Consider the following 21152-nt stretch of genomic DNA (forward strand, 5'->3'; position numbering starts at 1 on the left):
GCACGTGTAATCACAGATGTGCAGTATATTACAGGCTTTTTTCACCCTAACAAAAAAGCTGTATTTCTGTCCTAAATATGACAGTCACTTATGCTTGTCTAATCCCAGATGTGCAGTATATTAGAGGGTTTTCTCACCCCAGCATGCCAAAGCTGTATTTCTGGCCTTGCAGATAGCTTATGCTGGTGCACTATCGTTTCATAAAATGGCTGCCGATCAGGTATTGATATTGATGAAATGAAGAAAAAAAAAGTTTGTTTTCAGCAGTAGTTGGTTCAGGGCAGGCTTAAAAAAAATTGTGCACTGCACCCACAAAACACTTTTTCTGTAGATCTCTGAGTACATAAACCAGTTCTTGATAAGATTGCTCCCTGATCGCTCCCTCACAGCAGCTGCAGGCTCCTCCTACACTAATCCGAGCAGAGTGAAGGGCGGCGCTAAGTGACACCAGCTTAAATAGAGGCTGGGTCACATGCTGCGGTTGGCCAATCACAGCCATGCCAATAGTAGGCATGCCTGTGATGGCCTTTAGGGGCAAGTAGTATGACGCTTGTTGATTGGCTGCTATGCAGCCTTTAAAAAGGCGCCATAAAAATCACCGAACCCCGAACCCAAGCTTTTACGTAATTGTTCGGGTCCGGGTGCCGAAAAACCTAATGTTCCGTACGAACCCGAACTTTACAGTTCGGGTTCGCTTAACTCTACATATAATTGCACTGTTGAACGGCAAATATATTTTTCTTTTGCCACTAATACACAATAAAAAGGGCTGTACTTTTAGCACTTCAGCACACAACGGCTAATAAGCCCTTTTTTCCCACTTATACAAGCCAAAAAATGCTTTAGAACATATAACTGCACCTCACAAGGGCAAATAAGATATAGAAATATTTCCTTGTAATAAACCCTATTAATGACTGTATCAAACAGCACTTGCACCCTAATAACAAGAACGGTTTGCTAGAATTACAGAGCTGTATAATGGCAATTTGAATCCCCAGTCAGTGCAGCAAGGTATAATAGGATTGTTCCTATTACTCAGGCTTTAACCTCCCCTACTGAATCCTGTTCCACTTAAATGCTGTGGAATGATTCCTACCTATCCATTCCCTACACCTTGAATAATCTTTTTCCTGAACTTGTAAACTGTTTTTTTTAGCACAATGAAGTCTTTCCTATCACTGTCCCTAGCGCCTGCTGACGTCTCTCCCTGCACTAAGTACACTGGTAAATGGCAGAATCTAAGATGGCTGACGCTATTTATAGGGCTGTGACATGACAAGCTGGCTGGCTGCTGATTGGCTGCATGCATGGCATTATGGGTTATCCCGAGTTCCCAGAGTTCTTTTCTCCATGTCCTCACACATGCAGCAGCCATTTTAGGAAAAAATTTGATTCGTTACCTCGAAGCGCGAGGAAATTCGGCTTCGGTGCGAATCGAATCTTTCCTGAACTTTGGATCGAATTCCACTTTGTCAGTTTTGATTCGCTCATCTCTAATAGTCATATCAAAATGGCCAAGGCTCCTTTATTAGTCAAGGCCAAAGTTTCATGCCGCTAGCCATATAACGTGATATATTGAGACTTGAAATATTGTTTGTCATTTAATATTGTTTGTGCATTGCTCGTCATTATATATCTTTTTCAGCTCATACTGTTTGGAAAGTACCGTAGGTATAGTAGAGTGCTTCAGACAGTTATTTAAGAGTGACTAGTTTTTGAGTATCTGAAGTGCAGTAAATTATAGTTTTATTCCATTAAATCCACAGGAAAGCACATGGGGTCACGTTATTACCTGCTGGATGTGAGAAGCCTAGAGAAGGCACAAAAAATAATGGGAGAGATTTACTAAGCTAAATGGGTCAGTATTCTGCCTCAATTTACACCACATTTATTATTTTTTATTATTATTATCTATTATATTATCTATTATTATTATTATTATTATTATTATCTTTGCCATTCACTTTACACTTTGGAAAAGTAGCTAGAAAAAGGAGGTGTAGTCTAGAGAAGAGTGAGCTGGTTAAAATGCACCAAAATTTTGCAGAAAAATAATATTCTACATTAAAGTGAACCTGTCATGTTGAACATGGTGTTTGATCTGCAGGCATGTTATTGTGCAGGGGGAACTGAGCAGATTGCTATATAGCTTTGTGGGAAAAGATTCAGTAAAACTGATCTGCATGATCAACCCTATTAAACCATACCATTCTTTTGTCTGTATGCTAAACAGCTGCAGAGATATCTGCATTTTTATTCATATACAAATGAGCACATTGGAACACCAGGGGGTGGGACTGAATACTTGGAGTACTGCTTTTGTAACACCCCTGTGATCTGCACACTCCCTCTTCCCCTTGATTGACAGGGCTAGATGTAAGCATGCTGAGGGCAGAGCTGTCTTCTAGAGATATATTCTAGCATGTACATATCATATACACCACTTACTGTAGCCTTACCACATTGAGAAGCTAGGAATACTATGCTTAGAAAGCTAATATATTTTGGTGCTTTATTCACAGACACAATATATGATTATAATTAGAGATGAGCGAATCGAAGCTGACGAAGTCAAATTCGTTCCAAATTTCAGGAAAAATTTGATTCCGAACTAATGCAAATTTCCTCGCGCTTCGTGGTAACGAATCGCAATTTTTCCTAACATGGCGGCTAGCCGGCTACAATGGCTACTAAAATGGCGGCTACACATGGGGAGAGGAACTCTGGTAATGCGGGATGACCCATAATGTCATGCATGCAGCCAATCAGCAGCCAGCCAGCCCAGTGATGTCACAGCCCTATAAATACGGCGGCCATCTTAGAGTCTGCCATTCACTATCGTACTTTGTCCAGGGACAGATGTGTAAGCAGGCGCTAGCGAGAGTGAAAGAAAAACGAATTGTTAAAAAAAAAAAAAAGGAAAGAAGCGATTTACTAGTGCAGGGAAAGGATAGTGAAGGAAATCTCACATGCAGGGGAAGACGTGTGCAGATGCTAGGGAGAGTCATAGGAAAATCCTCATTGTGAAAAAAAGCTATTTACAAGTGCAGGGAAACATTACATGGGGATCCAGATAGTCTCATAATACAGCTCTGTCATTCCAGCAATTAGTTATTGGGGTGCAAGTGCTATGTTGAAAAGCCTTTAGTGGCTTTTATCTGTGGAAAAATATAAATATATATGCAGGTCACTTTTGCTGTTAACTGCGCTGATATCATTTAGTGGCCTATTTCAATACAATACGAGAAATATTTACGTAGGTCACTTTTGTTGTTATTTGCACTAAAAGTGTTTATTGCCATGTTTCTAGAGAAAAAGAGGAAAATAGACTGTTCGTATTTGCTGTTATTTGCGCTAAAAGCGTTTCTTGTCATATTTCACTACAATACGAGAAAAATAGACGCAGTTCACATTTGGTGTGACTTGCCAATCTGTGGTATCATGCTGCTGCTGTTGCTGCCATCTCCACATTATTTCACCCCACCACTTTGTGGCCTCCTGATGCTGCCATGTCCACACTATGTCACCTTGCCACTCTGTGATATCATGCTGCTGCTGCCATCTCCACACTATGTCACCGTGCCACTTTGTGGCCTCCTGATGCTGCCATGTCCACACTATGTCACCTTGACACTCTGTGGTATCATGCTGTTGCTGCCATCCCCACACTATGTCACCTTGCCACTTTATGGCCTCCTGATGCTGCAATCTCCACACTGTCATCTTGTCACTCTGTGGTAGCATGCTGCTGCTGTTGCTGCCATCTCCACACCATGTCACCTTGAAACTCTGCGGCCTCCTGATGCTGCCATCTCCACTTTATGTCAGCGTGCCACTCTGTGGCCTAATCATACTGCTGCTGTCACCTCCACACTTTGTCATTGTGCCACTCTGTGGTCTCTTCATGCTGCTTCCACCTCACCACTATGTCATAGGGCCACTCTGTGGACTTTTCATACTGTTACTACCCTCCCCACTCTATGACAGGGTCGCTATTGTCTTTGTTTGGACTTCTTGAAATCACCATTTATTTGACCTTTCATCTGATCTGTTAGAAGGAAGGAAACATGAAAAGCACAACAGATCATGTCTGTGTAGCAGCTGTAAGGCCTGTATGGTTCCATCAGAATTGGCTTATGATTTGGTAGCCAAAAGCAGGAGTGGGTCCAAAACACAGAAGACATGCAAATATTACCTTTACGTGTCATCTCTGTTTTAGATCCACTCCTGTTTTTTTTTATGCATTACCAATACTCATAGATTACTGAGCAAATGCTGACCGAGTGAAGGCATATGCTCCCCAGACAGCAGGGGCGTTACTAGGTTAAAAGATTCAGGGCCTGGGCCCCTTATGTTTTGTCCCAGGCCCCGAATGTCCTGCCTTCCAGCTAGATACATCCACAGGACGGCAATACAATTGAATCTAATGCAGTGGAAGAGCTGAAGGACCTGTGGTGACATCACAGGTCATGTGACCAGTAAAACAGTCAGAGGTTGAGAAGGACTTGCAATGATGTCACCATCATGTGACCAGTGCAGGAGAGGGTGGCAGTGAAGAGGGAAAGAAGCTGAGGTGATGTTTGGTACATCAGGAGAGGTAAGTGAAGGTAGAGGCAGAGCAATGTTGGGAGTTGTGGTTATTTAACTGGGACTGTATGTTAGGGTTGAAGGGAGGGATGTTATTTACATGGAGCTGTGTGTTGGAGGTGGCTGTGGATGGGATCATGTTATTTACATGGGACTGTATGTTGATAGTGGCTGTAGGAGGGAGTGATGTTATTTACATAGGACAGTATGTTGGAGGGGGCTGGGGCAGGGTGATGTTATTTACATGGGACTGTATGTCGGAAGGGGCTGGGGGAGGCAGTGAAGCTATTTACCTGGGACTGAATGTTACAGTGGTCTGAGGGAGGGAGTGGTGTTATTTACATGGCACTGAATGTTCAGGGGGCGATGTTATTTACGTGGGACTGTATGTTGAAGGTGGCTGGTGGGGGGGAATGATGTTATTTACATAGGACTGAATGTTGAGGGGGTGATATTATTTACTTGGGACTGTATTTTGAAGGCACCTGGGGAGGAGGTGATGTTATTTACATGAGACTGTATTTTGGAGGGGGCTGTAGATAGAAAGGGATGTTATTTACATGGGACTGTATGGTGGATGCGGGAATATAACAGGGACACTGCAAATCCAGGGGACATAAGGTGTTCTTATTACTACTGAGGGCTCTATAAGAGGGACTTATAGATCTGCCTTTTTTCTACTAAGAGTACTATGGGGGCCTTATTACTACTGAGGGGTTTGTAGAGAGCTTTATTACCACTGGGGGAACAATAGGGGGCCTTATTTATACTGGGGGCTCTGTGAGGGTATTATTAATACTGGAGGGCTCTTCTACTAATGAGGGCACTCTTGGGGAGCATTATCACAGTTGGGGGCACTGTAGGGGGCAGTATTACTATGGGGGCACTAATATTTCTTCAGGATATAATTTGGGGGTATTGGGGGGCACAGCGAGCAGCAGAATAACACTGTTGGGACTCCAGGTTGGGTGATGATGATGATAGAAATGTGAGGAAGCTACGATGTCTGTGTGTCACACTCTGCTTAGACAAGGCGGCTGAGAGAAGTTGTACGGACCGAATGGAGAAGATGATGACAGAGAAGATCTACATCGGAGGAGATGTCCCCTGGAGGCCCTGGATGTGAGAGGTATGTGCTGCTGTATAGCAAGTACAGCAAAATGCAGTGTGTCGGGGGAGGGGGGACGACTTAGAGAACTGGGCTATATTTATTGGGGCTTGGGCCCCAGATGTTTTGAGACCCTAGCAACATTCCTGCCAGACAGGATCCATTTTTTGCATGTTATTGTTCTGACAGATCAGAGGAAGGGCAAAATAATCAGTGACTTCAACACAAATTTACTGCTGACACCCTCTCCACTCTGTCAGGGGAGCTCTACTTATTTAAAGAGGACCTTTCACCTGTAAAAACAATGTGAACTAAGTATGCTGACATGGAGAGCGGCGCCCGGGGATCTCACTGCACTTACTATTATCCCCGGGCGCCGCTCCATTCTCCCGTTATGCCCTCCGGTATCTTCGCTCTGTAAGTTATAGTAGGCGGTGTCTGCCTTTGTCCTGTGGGCGTCTCCTTCTCCTAGGCTGCAGCGCTGGCCAATCACAGCGCACAGCTCACAGCCTGGGAGGTTTTTTTCTCCCAGGCTGTGAGCTGTGCGCTGCGATTGGCCAGCGCTGCAGCCTAGGAGAAGGAGATGCCCACAGGACAAGGGCAGACACCACCCACTATAACTTACAGAGCGAAGATACCAGAGGGCATAACGGGAGAATGGAGCGGCGCCCGGGGATAATAGTAAGTGCAGTGAGATCCCCCAGGTGCCGCTCTCCATGTCAGCATTCTTAGTTCACATTGTTTTTACAGGTGAAAGGTCCTCTTTAAGTGTTTAATAAAACAGGTTCTGTGGAAGTAAAAAAAAAAAAACTGTCAGTCAGTATGACACGCAGATGACCGGCGTCGCTCTTAGAATCACTGCACTCTTCACTTATTTTGGAAGTTACGAGGCCAAAACTGACCAAATAACTATGAACTCAGCCTCACAGGTCGATGTTAGAGTCAAGAAGAAGCGCACTCCTGTTACACCCTCATCAGCTGACTCCACATATATGTCTACAGAACATGTTCTATTAAACGTTAGATGACACGGGGAGTTCAGACCTCTCGCTGCGACTCCTGCTGCCACGCCCCCTTACTCTGCTGCGACCTGTGCCTGCGCCAGAAACATTTAGGCCTCTGCCACTCCCCTATGCAGGGCCTGGCACTTCTCTGTCTGACATACTGTTAGATCAAATAAATAAATAAAAAGGAAATTAAAACACCCCAAAAAAGTCTGTAATTTTCTCACTTCACCACACAACAGCAAATACTTTTTTGTGCCACTAATACATGCAAAAAAGGGCTTTAGAACATATAACTGCACCACTGAACGGCAAATATATTTTTCTTTTGCCACTAATACATGACAAAAATGGTTTTAGAACATATAACTGCACTGCTGAACGGCAAATATATTTTTCTTTTGCCACTAATACCCGACAAAAAGGGATTTAGAACATATAACTGCACCGCTGAACGGCAAATATATTTTTCTTTTGCCACTAATACACGACAAAAAGGGCTTTAGAACATATAACTGCACTGCTGAACGGCAAATATATATTTTTTTTTGCCACTAATACCCGACAAAAAGAGCTTTAGAACATATAACTGCACCGCTGAACGGCAAAGAATTATTTATTTTTTGTGCCACTAATACATGCCAAAAGGGCTGTACTTTTCGCACTTCACCAGACAACGGCTAATAAGCCCTTTTTTCCCACTAATACAAGCCAAAAAATGCTTTAGAACATATAACTGCACAAGGGCAAATAAGACGTATAAATATTTCCTTGTAATAAACCCTATTAATGGCTGTATCAAACAGCACTTGCACCCTAATAACAAGAACGGTTTGCTGGAATTACAGAGCTGTATAATGGCAATTCGGATCCCCAGTCAGTGCAGCAAGGTGTAATAGGATTGTTCCTATTAGCCAGGCTGTAACCTCCCCTACTGAACCCTGTTCTACATAAATGCTGTGGAATGATTCCTCTCTATCCATTCCCTACACCTTGAATAATATTTTCCTAAACTTGTAAACCATTTTTTTAGCACAATGAAGTCTTTCCTAGCACTGTCCGTAATCTTGCGATGCGCGAGCTCGTGCCTGCATAGTGTTCCTTCCCTGTGCTGGCATCAGCCTCAGGGAAGGAACTGCGCATGTGCGAGCTCACACATCGCGAGATTACGGCGATCTAACTGTGAGCAAAGAGGAGATTCGGAGGACGCAGGCAGTGCTGGGCTCCTTCACAGGGGGCGTGGCTGGGCTCCAAGAAGGTTAGTACAGCCCCTTGGGCTCCTTACCAGGCTAATTTACATATCTATGAAATCATTTTTTAAACACAATAAAAGCACACAGCGCTACGGGACAGGTATATTGCGGACATGCTAGCGGCGATATAGCCGTGCATGTCCGCAGCTCTATAGGTTAAAATGAGGTGACAGAATCCCTTTAAAACTGTCCACTGTTCCTGCTGTGACCACGTCCTGAGGAAGTCTTTTCCACAGCTTCACAGTTCTTACAGTAAAGAAGCTTTAACACTTTTGGAGACTGAACTTTTTCTTCTCCAGTCGGAGGCAGTGCCCCCTTGTCTTTTGAGGGCATTTTACATGGAACAGCTTTTCACCGTATTTTTTGTATGGCCCATTTATATATTTTTATAGGTTAATCATGTCCCCCCTTAGACGTCTCTTCTCAAGGCTAAATAAATTAAATTATTTTAATCTTTCTTCATAACATAAGATCCTCATGCCCCTTATCAGTTTAGTTGTTCTCCTCTGTACATTTTCCAGCTGCATTGCGTCCTTTCTATGGACTGGTGCCCGGAACTGAATATTCCATATGAGGCCGCACCAACGCTTTGTAAAGTGGTAATATCACATCCCTGCCCCGCAAGTCCATGCCTTGTTCAATGCATGACAATATCCTGGTGGCCTTAGAAGCAGCTGATTGACAATGTATGCTGTAATTTAATCTACCATCTACAAGGACACCCAAATCCTTCTCTATAAGTGACTCTCCCAGTGTAACATCACCTAGGACATATGAAGCACAGAGATTATTACTACCAAGATGCATAACTTTATATTTATCCACATTGAACCTCAAGTTGATGCCCAATCACTCAGAGTGTTAAAGTCAGCTTGTAGTTTATGGACATCTTCCATAGACTGTACAGTTCTACACAGCTTAGCGTCATCTGCAAAAATAGAAATGGTGCTATTAATCCCCTCCTCAATATCATTAATAAATAAATTAAATAATAGAGGGCCCAGCACCTTGGGGTACACCACTTATAACTAAGGACCATTCTGAATAAGAATCATTAACCACAACTCTCTGGACACGGTCCTTCAGCCAGTTTTCAATCCAATTACAAACTATACTTTCCAAGCCTATAGTTCTATAAATACCTGTGGAGGACCTAGATCCTTTTTTGAATATGGGCACCACATTTGGCCTTGCGCCAATCACTTGGCACTGTACCAGTACCTAGAGAATATTTAAAAATTATTAACAGGGGCACAGCAATGACTGAACTGAGTCCTTTAAGCACTCTTGGGTGTAATCCATCTGGACCCGGAGCCTTGTTCACATTTACCCTATTTAACTTCTCTTGGACCATATCTACAGTTAGCCAATTGAATATATCACTGGATGTACTAACAGCCCCAGCACCACATTTATCAGCTCCTTTCTCTTCTTTTGTATATACAGAGCTAAAAAAAACAATCCATTTAGTAACTCTGCCTTTTCCTTATCTTCAGTGACTACCCCCTTTTACCATTATTTAGGGGACTGACCTGCTCAGACCTTGGTTTTTTAGATTTTTTTAGCCTGGTATGTAGAGATCCCGGATTTGAACCTTGGGAGAGACTTTCAGGTATATTTCTTCAGATATTTTTTTCTCCCTCATTTATCCCATAATAAATGGATACAGACTTATCATATTGAGTAGAGATGATCGAATTGAAGCTGACGAAGTGGAATTTGATCCGAATTTCAGGAAAAATTAGATTTGCTCCGAATTTCCTTACACTTCGTGGTAACAATTCAAAATTTCTCCTAAAACGGCTGCTGCACGTGTGAGGATATGGAGAAAGGAACTCTGGGAACGCGGGATCACCAATAATGCCATGCATGCAGCCAATCAGCAGCAAGCCAGCCCTGTGATGTCACAGCCCTATAAATAGCCTCAGCCATCTTGGATTCTGGCATTTTTCAGTGTACTTAGTGGAGGGAGAGACGTTAGCAAGCGCTAGGGACAGTGATAGAAAAAACAAGTAAAAATAAGAGCCAATTTGCAGTTATATGTTATAAAGCCCTTTTTGGCGTGTAATAGTGGCAAAATAAAAATATATTTGCCATTCAGCGGTGCAGTTATATGTTCTAAAGCCCTTTTTTGTCATGTATTAGTGGCTAGTGTTGAGCGGCAGGGGCAATATTCGATTTTGTGATATTTTGTGAATATATGGGCGAATATTCGTCATATTACTAAAATCGCAATGTATAATTTGCTTAATGCGCATACGCAAAAAAGGTCGTGGCCTAGCAGCTGTTTTTGAACTACCCGAAGTCTGAGGTGATTGGAAAAGATGGTCGGAAGCAATTTTCGAGACAGTGAGGAAGAACTCCTGATCACTGTAAGTAATTTCACTTTACACCAGTGTATTTGATTACATTTCACATGCATGTCAGACCAATCGCTTTATATGCAAATAGAGTTTTACTAAATATTTGCGATTATGAAAATTGCCACTTATGATCTGAATGTTTTTTTTCGCGATACATAGAACTTCACTTTTTATCAGGTCTAAGTAGATACTACTGATTGGTGCACTAAGTATTGTTGTAACATCAGAGCACTATGTCTGTAGCATGTATGTATGGACAGCATAGAAATATCTCTCACATGCACATTGCACATCCATTTTCCTGCCACACACTATATGCACCCCCCCACACACACAAACGCAGTCTATAGATTAGAGTTTGTGTCCTGTTGGTCAGAATCAGAAGAAGCTTTCTTAGTTTTACCGCCAGTATTTGCTGGTTCATTTAGAGTTACCCAGGGTGCACCACAGGGAGGCAAACCAGCTGTACACCCCATATAGTACTGTCACTTTACTAGACAGGTACATCTCTGCTTAGCTGGCCAATATCCGATTGCTTAGACCCCACACACATACAATAGCAATACAATCCCATCTTATAACAGTAACATTAAATCTAATATTTCCCCTTCGAAAACAAAATACTTTTTGATGTTTTGCTGAGTACATTATTTATAATACTTGGATTAAAATAAATTGGGATTATATGCTTGCATCTTTATCCTGCAGCGCACATTGGAGCAGGGCTATGACCGGACCTGGGTCCACGCTGAGTAGCAGGCCATTGTAAGGGGATCCATTCCGATCTCAAGAGGAAGTTTAAGGGCAATCACCCTAGAATGGCCATATTTAAAAAAATGGTCAGATTTGAAGAGGAGGAATTCAGAGCAGACCAGAGAGATCCGTGACAGAAAATGCCCAGGTACAATGCTTACATTACTTTTGTATCTCTCGCCAACACTCTGTAATATATATATACAGGTTTGAAAATAAGTATTTCATCCCTTTACAAATGATTACTTATTAACTGGTGTGACATGTAGCAAATCAGCCAGTTAGATCATACATCTTTACCTCGCCATAAGTGTATATACAGGGAGTGCAGAATTATTAGGCAAGTTGTATTTTTGAGGATTAATTTTATTATTGAACAACAACCATGTTCTCAATGAACCCAAAAAACTCATTAATATCAAAGCTGAATATTTTTGGAAGTAGTTTTTAGTTTGTTTTTAGTATTAGCTATTTTAGGGGGATATCTGTGTGTGCAGGTGACTATTACTGTACATAATTATTAGGCAACTTAACAAAAAACAAATATATACCCATTTCAATTATTTATTTTTACCAGTGAAACCAATATAACATCTCAACATTCACAAATATACATTTCTGACATTCAAAAACAAAACAAAAACAAATCAGTGACCAATATAGCCACCTTTCTTTGCAAGGACACTCAAAAGCCTGCCATCTATGGATTCTGTCAGTGTTTTGATCTGTTCACCATCAACATTGCGTGCAGCAGCAACCACAGCCTCCCAGACACTGTTCAGAGAGGTGTACTGTTTTCCCTCCTTGTAAATCTCACATTTGATGATGGACCACAGGTTCTCAATGGGGTTCAGATCAGGTGAACAAGGAGGCCATGTCATTAGATTTTCTTCTTTTATACCCTTTCTTGCCAGCCACGTTGTGGAGTACTTGGACGCGTGTGATGGAGCATTGTCCTGCATGAAAATCATGTTTTTCTTACCTTGCAGACTTCTTCCTGTACCACTGCTTGAAGAAGGTCTCTTCAAGAAACTGGCAGTAGGACTGGGAGTTGAGCTTGACTCCATCCTCAACCCAAAAAGGCCCCACAAGCTCATCTTTGATGATACCAGCCCAAACCAGTACTCCACCTCCACCTTGCTGGCGTCTGAGTCGGACTGGAGCTCTCTGCCCTTTACCAATCCAGCCATCTGGCCGATCAAGACTCACTCTCATTTCATCAGTCCATAAAACCTTAGAAAAATCAGTCTTGAGATATTTCTTGGCCCAGTCTTGACGTTTCAGCTTGTGTGTCTTGTTCAGTGGTGGTCGTCTTTCAGCCTTTCTTACCTTGGCCATGTCTCTGAGTATTGCACACCTTGTGCTTTTGGGCACTCCAGTGATGTTGCAGCTCTGAAATATGGCCAAACTGGTGGCAAGTGGCATCTTGGCAGCTGCACGCTTGACTTTTCTCAGTTCATGGGCAGTTATTTTGCGCCTTGGTTTTTCCACACGCTTCTTGCGACCCTGTTGACTATTTTGAATGAAACGCTTGATTGTTCGATGATCACGCTTCAGAAGCTTTGCAATTTTAAGAGTGCTGCATCCCTCTGCAAGATATCTCACTATTTTTGACTTTTCTGAGCCTGTCAAGTCCTTCTTTTGACCCATTTTGCCAAAGGAAAGGAAGTTGCCTAATAATTATGCACACCTGATATAGGGTGTTGATGTCATTAGACCACACCCCTTCTCATTACAGAGATGCACATCACCTAATATGCTTAATTGGTAGTAGGCTTTCGAGCCTATACAGCTTGGAGTAAGACAACATGCATAAAGAGGATGATGTGGTCAAAATACTCATTTGCCTAATAATTCTGCACGCAGTGTATATATATATATATATATATATATATACACACACACAGTACAGACCAAAAGTTTGGACACACCTTCTTATTCAAAGAGTTTTCTTTATTTTCATGACTATGAAAATTGTAGATTCACACTGAAGGCATCAAAACTATGAATTAACACATGTGGAATTATGTACATAACAAAAAAGTGTGAAACAACTGAAAATATGTCATATTCTAGGTTCTTCAAAGTAGCCACCTTTTGCTTTGATTACTGCTTTGCACACTCTTGGCATTCTCTTGATGAGCTTCAAGAGGTAGTCACCTGAAATGGTCTTCCAACAGTCTTGACAGAGTTCCCAGAGATGCTTAGCACTTGTTGGCCCTTTTGCCTTCACTCTGCGGTCCAGCTCACCCCAAACCATCTCAATTGGGTTTAGGTCCGGTGACTGTGGAGGCCAGGTCATCTGGCGCAGCACCCCATCACTCTCCTTTATGGTCAAATAGCCCTTACACAGCCTGGAGGTGTGTTTGGGGTCATTGTCCTGTTGAAAAATAAATGATGGTCCAACTAAACTCAAACCGGATGGAATAGCATGCCGCTGCAAGATGCTGTGGTAGCCATGCTGGTTCAGTATGCCTTCAATTTTTTATAAATCCCCAACAGTGTCACCAGCAAAGCACCCCCACACCATCACTCCTCCTCCTCCATGCTTCATGGTGGGAACCAGGCATGTAGAGTCCATCCGTTCACCTTTTCTGCTTCGCACAAAGACACGGTAGTTGGAACCAAAGATCTCAAATTTGGACTCATCAGACCAAAGCACAGATTTCCACTGGTCTAATGTCCATTCCTTGTGTTCTTTAGCCCAAACAAGTCTCTTCTGCTTGTTGCCTGTCCTTAGCAGTGGTTTCCTAGCTGATATTCTATCATGAAGGCCTGATTCACACAGTCTACTCTTAACAGTTGTTCTAGAGATGTGTCTGCTGCTAGAACTCTTTGTGGCATTGACCTGGTCTCTAATCTGAGCTGCTGTTAACCTGCGATTTCTGAGACTTGGTGACTCAGATGAACTTATCCTCCGCAGCAGAGGTGACTCTTGGTCTTCCTTTCCTGGGGCGGTCCGCATGTGAGCCAGTTTCTTTGTAGCGCTTGATGGTTTTTGTGACTGCACTTGGGGACACTTTCAAAGTTTTCCCAATTTTTCAGACTGACTGACCTTCATTTCTTAAAGTAATGATGGCCACTCGTTTTTCTTTACTTATTTGCTTTTTTCTTGCCATAATACAAATTCTAACAGTCTATCCAGTAGGACAATCAGCTGTGTATCCACCTGACTTCTCCACAACGCAACTGATGGTCCCAACCCCATTTATAAGGCAAGAAATCCCACTTATTAAACCTGACAGGGCACACCTGTGAAGTGAAAACCATTTTAGGTGACTACCTCTTGAAGCTCATCAAGAGAATGCCAAGAGTGTGCAAAGCAGTAATGAAAGCAAAAGGTGGCTACTTTGAAGAACCTAGAATATGACATATTTTCAGTTGTTTCACACTTTTTTGTTATGTATATAATTCCACATGTGTTAATTCATAGTTTTGATGCCTTCAGTGTGAATCTACAATTTTCATAGTCATGAAAATAAAGAACTCTTTGAATGAGAAGGTGTGTCCAAACTTTTGGTCTGTACTGTAGATGGAAATGCGAACCATGCTCCATTTCTATGAGGGCTCCGGAGATAGTCAAGTACAGTAGGGTACGGAATGCCCATTCTTGTGATCGGTGGGCTCCCAGCGGTAGGAACACCACCAATATTATACTTATCCCCTGTTCTGAGGATAGGGGATAACAAATTATAACTGGAATGGCCATTTAAATCAGCTTGATAGGCTAATTATGCCCACTTTCCCACCCACTGAAGGGATTGGTGCAAACAATTTTATAAACCAATAAAGTAAACAAAACACCCTATTTTGCAACTTTTTGAAGCCAGAATTCTTGAATGCAAAGCTTGCTAAATCCCATTGTGCTGATTTATAAATGTGCAGCGGGCATTTACAACACCAGAAAAATAAACTTTGGCTAAGAGGCCAGCCGTCAGAATATACAGAAGCAGAGACGCGTATAATGGTCAAAATGGAGAAAAACTTTATCTCAGCAGACAGCTGTGTGTTTTCCCAATAAGAATAAATGCCCTTAGCCAGTAATGAAATATTTATTTCCATTAAATTGCAATGAACCAGAAAACATCTAGCTCGTTGGAGCCCAATTTCTTTTACCATAAGTTTCCTAAGTAAACCCCAGCCCTCCGTAGTACATGCCACAGAAGACTGTAGGGAATGGCGATTGTAAATCCTATTAACCTTTCTAATAATTTTCCAGTCCTGCCAGTGGTGTGTTGTATTCTACAAAACAGATTTGTGTTGTTGTTGTCTAATTAATTCACTTTAAAGCTTAAGCTACTCGATTTCCCTGACGTCTAGAGTTGGGAATAACTACAATAATACGTCGGACAGTAAAGCGGAGCATAATAACATCATGGGCTCTAGTCTATACAATTAGTATGAAAGTTAAAATGCCATTCAGATTCACACCAGAGTATTCCCAGCCATCATAAATGGCAGAAAATTGTCCTTTTGAAATTCACAATGCTTGTTGGCGTGTGGCCACGGCCTTCGTAGAGAATGTATTAAATGCTGACAGCTTTCATTTAATTGAACTTGACTATATAAAGCGGCACTAAGCACAATGACACCTTCTACAAACACTTGTTACCAAAATCGTGCAGTTGAAAGAGACCAGTTCACTATCCACTTTAAAAATTACTTGACGGAGACGGAAATAAAGAGATATATACATATTGTAGTACTTTGCACTTTCGTAAATGAAGTGAAAAATGTTAATTGCAGGATACAGTGGATGGCTGCCTAAGTTGATGGGTATAGGAAGGTTACTATGGTCCATTATCTGTAATAAACAGCAAAATCTTGAAAGGTTATATTTAATAATCACATAATTGGCCCCATAGGCATGCCTTTTAATAGGTACTGTTTCCCATTAAAATCATAAGATCGTGTACAACTAAGTCCTTGAGATATATTCCGCTGTCAAGGTGTTAAAAAGTCTATACAGCTATGCCTGTTATTGGGAAAGCTTGATGACATCCAATAAGGCGACCATTAAAGCTCTCACAGGGACTGTCAGCCAGCTTGACAAGATTTCTTAATTAAAAACTATTTGGTCTAGGAGCTCTATAGTTATGAAGTGTTTTAATAGGTTTCTCTTTAACCATGGCAGTTCTATTATCCTCATGTAAAATGGTTTCCAGGAGTTAACGATTGCCTGATTGGAGTCAGGAAGGATTTTTTTATTCCCCTAAAGTGGGGAAAATTGGCTTCTACCTCACAGGGTTTTTTTTTTTTTTTGCCTTCCTCTGGATCAACTTGCAGGATAACAGGCCGAACTGGATGGACAAATGTCTTTTTTCAGCTTCATGTACTATGTTACTATGTTACTATGATCTATTCTCAGGATAAGTCATCAATATAAAATTGGTGTTGGAAGGCGCCACGGTGCTTAGGCGGTTTTCATCCTTTTCACTCTTTAGCCCCTGTACAGGGATCTGGCCTTTGCTGTATGGGAACCACCAAACTGCTACCTCTTCATATAGTCCTGATATAGTTGGCAGCTGACCTACAGCACCAAGGGATCAGGTGACACTCGTAGTCAGGAAACAGGTCAAGGGCAGTGCAGACAGCGTTTGTGCATAGTTGCGAAACAAGTCTAAAGTCAGGGCAGGCAGCTGAGAATCAACATCATAAACAGGTAGTAGTCAGGACAGGCAGTGGAGGGTCACAAACTGGTGAACTGGCAGAGTTTGGTACATGGCAGACAGACAGAATAAGTACACCTTAACTAGGACTAGTAAACTAGGTGAAATAGCTTTAAATAGGTGGCGAGCCATAGGCTGAAACAAATCAGGGTGTGTAAATGCTGACTCTTCAAGAGTCTGCAGGAGTGTGTGGGCACACAAAGGAAGAGGGTTTGGCAGTGAACAGGCCGTGGGTTGCAGAAGGAGCGCAGAGAATGCCTATGCCTGGTCCCGCTGCAAAAAGCAAAAGAAGGAGAGTTAGGTCCAGGCTGGTGGGGGGACAAGGTCAGATGAGTACTGCAGCACCCGTACCAGCCAAAAGGAGTGGGACAGCAACGGGCATGGGTTGTAAACATAACAGCAGCACTCTTCTGAGCACTGCTGCCTCTTCAGACTGCTGATCGTCAGTGGCGGTGGAAAGAGATGAGCGAAGTTATGAAAACTTCAATTCGGCTGCTTCGCTGAATTTTCACAGCGAATTCCACTTTGCGAGGAATTACTTTGTCACAAAGCACATTTCTTTGTAAGTAGTGGGCGCAATGACGAGATGCCCCCATTATTGAACACCCCCCCCCCCCCAGAAGTCACATTCATTGCTGATTGAGGCATCTTATGTAAGAATGGAGTCCTTTCAGGGGTTAAAAAAAACAAAGACCTCATCCATTTGAACTCAAAGAGGCCACCATGGCCATCTTTACTGAAGATCCCATGCAAAATCATGCGCAGTGCGTGATGACTTCATCACGCTGGCTGGCGTGGTGATGTCATATGTTATTGCGCACAAGATTGATGTTCAATCAAGATGTCCGTGGTGGACTCTTTGCACTCAAACTGATGAGGTTATGCTCCTTTCACACTAGCGTTCATAGGTCCGTTCGTGAGCTCCGTTTGAAGGAGCTCACGAGCGGACCCGAACGCCTCCGTCCAGCCCTGATGCAGTCTGAATGGATGCGGATCCGCTCAGACTGCATCAGTCTGGCGGCGTTCAGCCTCCGCTCCGCTCGCCTCCGCACGGACAGGCGGACAGCTGAACGCTGCTTGCAGCGTTCAGCTGTCCGCCTGGCCGTGCGGAGGCGAGCGGATCCGTTCAGACTTACAATGTAAGTCAATGGGAACGGATCCGCTTGAAGATGACACCATATGGCTCAATCTTCAAGCGGATCCGTCCCCCATTGACTTTACATTGGAAGTCTGAACGGATCCGCTCAGGCTGCTTTCACACTTAGAATTTTTTCTAAGTTATTAATGCAGACGGATCCGTACTGAACGGAGCCTCCGTCTGCATTAATATGATCGGATCCGTTCAGAACGGATCCGATCGAACGCTAGTGTGAAAGTAGCCTTAGTATGTTTTTTTTTTTTACACCATTTATTACCACCAAGCACCAGGAAATTTGGATTCACAACTAATCAAATTTTCGATTTGCTCAACACTAGTTGTGGAAGATGGACTCCACTAATCTGATGTTGATAACCTATACTGAGGATAATTTAATAGTATTCTAATGTTAATGTTCAAAGATCAATCAAGCCCAGTGAACCACTGATATCTTCAGGAATGATCCTGGAGACATCAATGTCCATATTACATAATTTAATGGTCAAAATGTCAATTATTTTTTGTGGATCAACTTTACACTGCAAATTTCTTGGGTACTGCATACATACACATAAATGACTCATACACAGAAAAAAAAAAGCCAAGTGAACCCTGTGATTATGGTGGGAGCAGCCAACTAGCGTGGGGCCCACTCATCTCTCTTTGACAGATAATATCAGAGGTTGGATGGATCCAACATACTGAGTTTTAACATTCAATCCAGAGGTGTTTGAAAGTAGCTTATTTTCTACTTATTGAAAACACATGTTTGCAAGGTTAAACCAAGTGAGCATGTGTATGGAAAAATCGGGAGGAATAGCTGTTGTGATGTTTAAGCCAACATATACTGAAGGTGTATGGGTACATTAAGGGTACTTTAATATGGTCTGAGGACCAGGCAAGTTATTGGGAACAAACGTTCGAAAGAACACTCATTCCTGATCATTGGCCCGTATAAATATGCAGATGATGACGAATGAAATGAGCAACTGTGTTTTTGGCAGGTGATCACATACTTCAATGGGCATCAAATATCCTCCAACTGACAGCCCTGTTAAACAGGGATGAACTACCAACAAACAATAAAACTGTGTGGAAACAAATGATCCTAATAACCATCATTCATCCCAATACAGCAATGATTACGGCTGTATGTCATTGCCTGCACTATTTAAAAGGCCCCGAGTTACCCTATGGCTTAATAATCAACTAGCCCTATCTCTCATTTTGTAAAATTATGATATAATCTTCCTTAGGGCCCTTTTGCGGGAATGAACCCTTCATTCCCAATGAGTGTCAGCTCATTAAGCATTTCTTCAGTATTGCATATGTGATCATTCATCGCTATGCAGAGTCATTGTTTTAAGGTAGCAAATCCCTGTTACACAGGGTGATGTGCCGCCAATGAATGGTGATTTTATGTATCCCTGCATAGCAAGGTATTTTTAGCGGTTTCTTCCACTTTAATTCCTTGCAATATAGTTGGTTAGTGGTGTCTGACACATGGTCACATTCCTGAAGTATGAAGTATCTGTACATGTGTACTGCACAATGAATGCCATTCGGTGGGGCTACGAGGGGCCAGGAGGCTAGAATACATCTAGCTATGTAACAAAGAGATCAACTCCATTGAAGACATCATCAGGTAAGATGTTTCTTGCTACCATCACCTCTCATTGTATCATATGGGCATCAGCCAGGTGCCATATTAGAAACTGGTTGATTTGTTCACAGCTTTTTGGTGGCTATTACTTACTTTACTCTGTATGTTATCTTTTATCATAGTTTAGTAAACGTTTATGCACCTAAGTCGGGTTAAGTCTATTTTTTTATTTTCTCAGAGCTCACGATAATTCAGTCCCATAAACAACCGATCATCTGACAGTCCAATGTTTTTCTCACTTGTTGAGTGATCAGCAACACATTTAGGATTCATGCACATGAGCATAAGGGCCCCGCAATAGCAGTCTGCGTGCACGGGTACCAGCCGCGTGTACTCCATTTGCGGATGTGAACCCTTCGACTTGAATGGGTCAATGATCCGCAAGTTACAGCCAAAGGTAGAACATGTTCCATCTTTTTGAGGTACAGTGGCACAGATCTGAAAGCCCACAGAAGCGTTTTGTAGTGCTTCTGCAGGCTTCTTATCCGTGCCTGCGCTCCGCAAAAGATAGGTGAAGTCCTATCTTCGGTTATATCTTATGGATTCGCATCCACACCACAGAGTGCACATGGCCATCCCCGTACATCACGGACCGCCCGTTTACGGTCCCTAATACGGGGACTGAACCAGTACAGTCATGTGCAAGGGCTCTTACACCCAAAAATTATCAGGAACAAGTGTTTTCAGGAACATTCATTCCCAATAATCGTCAAAATAATCTTCCAGTGTCAATGGGCCTATGATTACTATGATAGGCTTAGGATTTGTGAACAAAAGTCTTCATGCACACTACCGTGTCTGTATTTCAGTTCGCAAACCACATCTTCCATGTGCTCATTTTTCTCTCTTCCATCTATAGAAATGGCTACTGTCATCCACAATGTAGACCAGAATAGGACATGTCCTATAATAAATGGCCACGCGGATCTGTCAAAAATACAGATGTGTGCATGGTCCTATAGAAATGAACGGGTCAGTGTGCTGCCCGCAAAATTTGCAGATGAAAAATATAGTTGTGTACATGATGCTTAATGAGAATGGATTCTTACTGGTGGTGATATTTCTCCACATAGGATCATTTTCGGGTTGGATATAAGTGGAAAACACATTTTTGCATCTACAAAATTTGTCACATGTACAGTAAAATTTCCAGCCAGTGAGCTGTGGCATCTTGGAGCAGCATTGTACTCAGTGTCCAGGTAAGCGGATGATTTAAAGGGAACCTGTCACCGGGATTTTGGGTATAGAGCTGAGGACATGGGTTGCTAGATGGCCGCAAGCACATCTGCAATACCCAGTCCCCATAGCTCTGTGTGCTTTAATTGTGTAAAAAAAAACAATTTGATACATATGAAAAATTAACCAGAGATGAGACTGAGCTTGAAAGTATGACTCTTCTCTGGTCACACAAGTAAGATATGACTCTTTTATGTTAATTTGCATATGTAGCAAATCAGGTTTTTTAACACAATAAAAGCACACAGAGCTATGGGGACTGGGTATTACGGATGTGCTAGCGGTGATCTAGCAGCCCATGTCCTCAGCTCTATAAACAAAATCCCGGTGATAGGCTCCCTTTAAATATAATTTATATTCAATATAGGCATAGAC

General features: G+C 42.3%; 1 long non-coding RNA gene across 2 annotated transcripts; it reads left to right on the forward strand.

Annotated features, from left to right (window-relative positions):
• The first annotated feature begins 1769 nt into the window (after nt 1-1769).
• On the forward strand, nt 1770-20724 carry LOC122926639. Of its 2 annotated transcripts, none has more exons than XR_006387694.1 (3): nt 1770-1861; nt 11027-11219; nt 20615-20724. It is a non-coding gene; the product is annotated as an uncharacterized LOC122926639 (long non-coding RNA). The 2 variants fall into 2 exon arrangements; XR_006387695.1 differs by lacking the exon at nt 1770-1861 and adding an exon at nt 10223-10327.
• The last annotated feature ends 428 nt before the right edge of the window (nt 20725-21152 follow it).

This window comes from Bufo gargarizans, chromosome 2 (assembly GCF_014858855.1).
Source record: "Bufo gargarizans isolate SCDJY-AF-19 chromosome 2, ASM1485885v1, whole genome shotgun sequence".
NCBI lineage: Eukaryota > Metazoa > Chordata > Amphibia > Anura > Bufonidae > Bufo > Bufo gargarizans.